We start from the raw sequence: 5,649 nt of genomic DNA on the forward strand, positions 1-5,649 counted from the left end.
GAGAGGAGGGAGAGGAGGAGAGGAGGGAGAGGAAGGAGAGGTGGGAGGGAGAGAGGAGGGAGAGGAAGGAAAGGTGGGAGGGAGAGAGTGGCAAGGGGAAAGGGGAGAGGGAGAAAAGAGGAGAGTAGAGGAAAGAGGAGAGTAGGGGAAGAGGGAAAGAGACTAAATCATTAGATTGCTCTTCAAAGATAGGATAAAGACAATGAACAAATACAAAGCATTGTAAGTAGATCTTAGCTGGCTTCAACAACCCTCTCCTCTCCTCTCCTCTCCCCCAATATACCTATTCTTTACTAGATGACAAACTAACAAAGGCATAAAGACTCAGCTCCCTAAGAGCAGAGATAACGCTCTTTTATCTCAACTGAGCCAATTACTTAACAAATGGCTGTTAAATGAATAAAGGTGACATTAAAATGTACATTTTGGCCAATTTCATTTCATTCATAGTAAATTTTTTTTTTTTTTTTGGTCAGTCCTGGGGCTTGAATTCTGGGCCTGGGCGCTGTCCCTGCACTCTTCAGCTCAAGGCTAGTGCTCTACCACTTGAGCCACAGCGCCACTTCCAGTTTTCTGGTGGTTTATTGGAGATAAGAGTCTTGCGGACTTTCCTGCCCGGGCTGGCTTTGAACCACGATCCTCAGAACTCAGCCTCCTGAGTGGCTAGGATTACAGGCGTGAGCTACCAGCACCCGGCTGATTCATAGTAATTTTTTAATAAAAAGAAAACCTGTAAAGGCATACTTCGTTTTGTTTTGAAATAACTTTTCTTTCTTACAAAGCAGTATATTTAAGATCTGACTCAAAAGAAGTGAACATGAGCAACCCTTTGAAATTTAGAAAGGTGTAGTTGCAGAGGCTACACATTTCTAGAAAAGCTCTTGCACAGATCAGGTAAGACTGCACTTGCTCCGAATCTTCCCAGCACAGACTGTTCCGGAACTGGCATCCACACTTGCCTATCAAAACCAGAACCCGATCCTGAGTGTTTATTTTCCATAGAATATGTTTTTCCACTTACCAGCCTATGTCTCTGGACAGCAAATGCTACCGTCTTGACAAACTTAACAAGCAGAGGCTCCGGTCCCAAAGATACCTGGATCTGAATTCTGGATCTGCCCCTAACTAGAAAGACTCTGAATCTTGGCTCTTTGTCAGTAAAACAGGGAAGGATGAACAAGAGGTACCTCCACCTACATGAAGGAGTTTTTGGAGATCAAACCTTGACCAGGAACTCAGAGCCTGGCACGTGGCCGCGCCCTGACAAGTGCTACTTCCTTTGCCATCCCCCTTCCCATCCTACCCTTCTTCACAGCAGGTGCTAACAGTGTCAGCCAATGCCTTTTCAAGAGAAGATATTAACCTAAAAATAGCAGGAAGGTCAAGACTTGCACATAATAAAGGTAACCATCAACACAAGTAAAATCCTGAAATTCTCATTAACTCTGAAACATTTAATGTATATATTTAGTCAACAGCCTGTTGTAGCTACAGAAAATGCAGCTGTTACAAGTATAAAACAACCTCTTCAAAATTTCATGATGGAAAACCCTAATTCTATGTCTTTCAAGACTGTTATACCTTACAAACTAAAAAAGTACACATTAATCAGTTACCCATCTCTCTAATTCCTGAAAAATTGTTAGAAATACAAGAAATTATCATTACCACACACTACAGAAGACATGCCTCTTCAAAAATTATTTTGATGTTTGTTTTCTTATCCCTCTACATGTTTACTACAAAGGTTCTTTTAACTGTCAGAAAGGAGAATTTGGAAATATACACAATTTTTCAACCACTCACTACAGTGACTACTGGACTAGTCCAATAACCAATAATTGCTGTGAGCATTTACAAGCTTCAGTGATCTTGTATACGGTTTTGAAGGGGAACCAGATTTTTAAAATGCTAAAAAAAAAAGCAAAAACATATAAACAGCAAAAAGATATTTAGCAGTAACTTTAATTTAATAAAGAACAAGCTTATATGATATGATAATTTACACAACTGTTTTCTTTTCCCATCCTGATCCTTGATCTTGGAAGCCTGCAACATTGTTGCTAACATTCTGGGCATAACTCTGAAGAAACTAATTATATCAATCCTTAAATTTGAAGTAGATTACAGAACTGGGGAAACCCAGAATATTAGTTCCTAAAGGTTGTATGGATATATAATGACAGTCACAGAAATTCAATAACAGCTCTCTATGAAGTGTACTCAAAAGCACCGCACGAAACAAATTAAAAAGAACAATGAATCTCTCATTCTGTGCAAATAGGAGAATAAGAGAAACACTGGTCTATAGGTTTTCATAAGGAGTGTTATAATGAATTAAGATTTTGGATAATGGATTTTCAGAAAATTACAGTGAGTTAATACCCTTAGCCTTGGTATAGATGTTTAAGACGTTGTAACTCCTCAGAGTTGAGCTTTAGCACATTGTAAGCGCGCTCAGTGCAAAGGGCGGTAATGCCAGGGAGTCGCCACAGAGAGCTCTGCCGCCACAGGCAACTGATACCAGCTGATGGCCCCAATGGTGGGGCGTTCTGTGTGTGCTGCTCCTGGGGCTTGAGCCAGCGCTCTACCGCTTGACTCACAGATCCATTTCTGGCTTTTTGGTGGTTAACTGGAGATAAGAGGCGCAAGGACTTGCCTGCCCCAGCTGGCTTCAAATCACAATCCTCACCTGTCAGCCTCCTGATCAGCTAGAAATTACAAGCATGAGTCACACCAATGCCTGGCTCCAAATTGTATGAATTTTAACCTACTCTTTCAATCTATTGAAACGACTTACCAATTAAGTTTTTTTAAACCTAACTTGGAAAAGCAAAATCTGACACTAAGAAGGATACAATAGAATGAAAGCATTAATATTTCTTTTGAAGAGAACTATTTTCATATTTTTCTTGGATTTCAAGTGCCCTTGCGTTCAGTTTAGAACTTTCTACAGGAAAGAGCTCATCAAACTGAAGGCTGCTGGTAGCAGAGAGAGAAGGAAAAAAGAAATAGACTTGGCTCTGAACTACTTGGGAGGCAAGGATCCTAAACTCTTCCATCAGTATTTGAAGCAGACTAAAGGATCACCACAATTAATGTCACTGCATCAAGAGAATTAATGCTGCACTCCTCTTCACTGTACACTGAATAGATCCACATTAATACTGGGTGACTAATTTTTCCATATCATATAATGTACTTTGATGAAATTCATCATCTTGTCTATAAAAGAAAGGACACGACTGAAAGCAGGTAGAAAAAACCTTCCATGGAACTTATTTTAAAACCATGATTGTGTTGGAAATAAAGTGGAAAAGGTGAGTGATCAGCTCTCCTCACTCAGACCTGGAATATAGAATAATGTAGGAATGGAGCTCAGGCTATGGAAGTGTAAAATCAATATGAATGTTACATTTTAATTTCAGTTACATTATCTGAATCCGCCATCTGTGGTGGCCATCTTGCTAAAAAGACCTGTACCTGACAGGGCTCTTCAAGGCCTTCCCATTCTGCTTGAATAGGCTATTGTATGAGAAACTTGGAGCGGCCGCCCTGGCCGCGCCGGCCTGGCATTTCCTTCGCTCCACATCCTGTGGCACAAAGCATGAACTCAGCAGGCCGGGGTGCAGGCTGCCTGCTGCCTGTGATAATCCCCTTTCCCAGTAGGGGCCTCCACTGATGCATGGCTAAGAACATGCTTCCTCTTTTGCTTGCACCCAGTGGGGTTGGGCCCCAATCCAGGCTTCTAAGGAAGGTGGAAAAGTTAAAGGCTCCAGAAGCTGCCAGAGACATTTCTGGGTCAGACTTTAGAGAATCACTGATTAGAAAGAGAGGTATGGGTATAGTATGAAATTGGCAAGACTGGTAATTTTGAGAGATTCTTTCCCTCCCGGCCCTAGGCCCAGCTCGAAGGTCTAACTACCACCTGTTCAGGATCTGGCGGTTTGCCTTCCCTCCCCTTGGGGAGCCGCTGACTGCGGGTCTTCACCAGCGTGAACCTAATGCCTCCCGACAGGCCCTCACCCGCCAAGAGGGACCCGGCTGAGGCACCGGTTACTGGTGTATCACCGGATCACAGCCTGTAGAAAGACTCCTGTGGTGCAGCCAGCTGAAAGCCAACCACAGAAGATAGAGAGTGCATTTGTCTTGACACAGCTCTGCTCCTTCCCGCCGGCTGCCAATCCACTCCATGTCTGGGGCCAAGCTTCTGTTAAACTAGTCTTCTGGAGATAAAGCACCGTAAAGTGCTGGGTGAATACGTGATCTCCCAAGCCCACTGCAAAAGGCATTAACTATAGCGAAAGCACAAGACTATGGGGAGAAAGCCTGGCCACTAGAGGGTTTTGAGACTAACTGGAAGGAGGCATTTCAGACATTTTAACTAATATTAGTAGTTTTTACCATACAAGCTTTACGGGACAGCGTGATTACATTTTTTGAGTATAAATGTTAATGCTGGATCAAGTTTGTGAGAGGAGGTGGCAGAGGTGGGGACCAGGGAACAAGTATCTTGTTCACTTTAATTTCCCCGGCTTCTCCAAAGTGTCAGATGGGACACCTTTCTTCTGGTAGAAGGGATAGTATATTCAAGCTTGTTCAATAACATACTAATCAAAGTGGCTGGATAATGTCTTCTCTTTCCAAGTATGAGTAACTGGCAGGGATTAGCTACAGTGAAGCAGCTGAGGCTGTTTCCACGTCTCTCCGTGCTGACCACTGGCATGCAATTCTAGGGTGACAAGATCTACAAAGGTGGGGATCAAGACAAGGCACCCTGCTCGCCCCCACTCCCTGCGTGCGTGAGCCTGTGTTGGGGGAGCGTGAGGCAAGCGTAAAGACCAGTGACCCCATCACCATGACCACAGCTCCACTCACCTTAACTATTTTCCAAGCCTTCTCTGGACCTCTGGATACATCACTCCTCGGGCGTATAACCTAAAAAGTACACAGTTTAGGGACCTGCCACCTGGAGGCGGGCGTAAGAGCAGGAAGCCTTCCCAATCTCAGATGCAGGGAGAAAGGGCATCAGGGATTTTGTGACTGAGACCTGAAATATCCCTGAGTCTTTGGGTTTTACTCTGCAGCCATGAGACAAAGCGAGACCTACTCAAACTCTGGAAGTGATCAGACAGATTGCAGTAGATATTTGTTTCAAAAGAATTAGTGCAAGAAACCAATTACTCAAGAGTAGCCATAAAAAAAAACCCGACAAATTATCAATGATATTTGGCAGTTCTATTTTTTAAGAATCGCTCAATCCTGTTGTCTTTTATGAGTCTATGGCTAGTGGAGCTAATGATTTGAGCAGGTCAGGTCACCTTCTGATGGAATTTTAGTAAATTCACTTCTGACCACTTAATCTAATTCAATCCCTCTGAGAGGCACCCCGAGCTGTAAGGACAGTGGGTGTTAAGACAAACTCTGTGACCCTATCTCTACTTTTAACTTTTTTATTTTGCTCATGCATGTTTCCTAGGAATGTAATTCTATTTCTCTTTTTACGGTGCTGTTCTGAAACTATGTCTCAGTTCCTGTATCCAAAACAACCTCTGTATTTTCCTTCTAAGAGTAAGCTGCACTTCTACAATACAAAACAAAACTCTCAAGGAAACCATGATGACAAGAATGGAGAAATAATGCCCCAAG

General features: G+C 42.9%; 1 protein-coding gene across 1 annotated transcript in view; it reads right to left on the minus strand.

The window, feature by feature from the left end:
• The window catches only part of LOC105994963 (ran-binding protein 17), a 101,126-nt gene extending 96,201 nt beyond the window's left edge, over nucleotides 1–4,925 (minus strand). The window contains exon 1 of the mRNA XM_013028632.1: nucleotides 4,879–4,925. The gene's annotated coding sequence lies outside the window, so the exon portion shown is untranslated. The remainder of the gene's footprint in view (nucleotides 1–4,878) is intronic.
• Nucleotides 4,926–5,649: the final 724 nt, after the last annotated feature.

This window comes from Dipodomys ordii, unplaced genomic scaffold, assembly GCF_000151885.1.
Source record: "Dipodomys ordii isolate 6190 unplaced genomic scaffold, Dord_2.0 Scaffold112, whole genome shotgun sequence".
NCBI lineage: Eukaryota > Metazoa > Chordata > Mammalia > Rodentia > Heteromyidae > Dipodomys > Dipodomys ordii.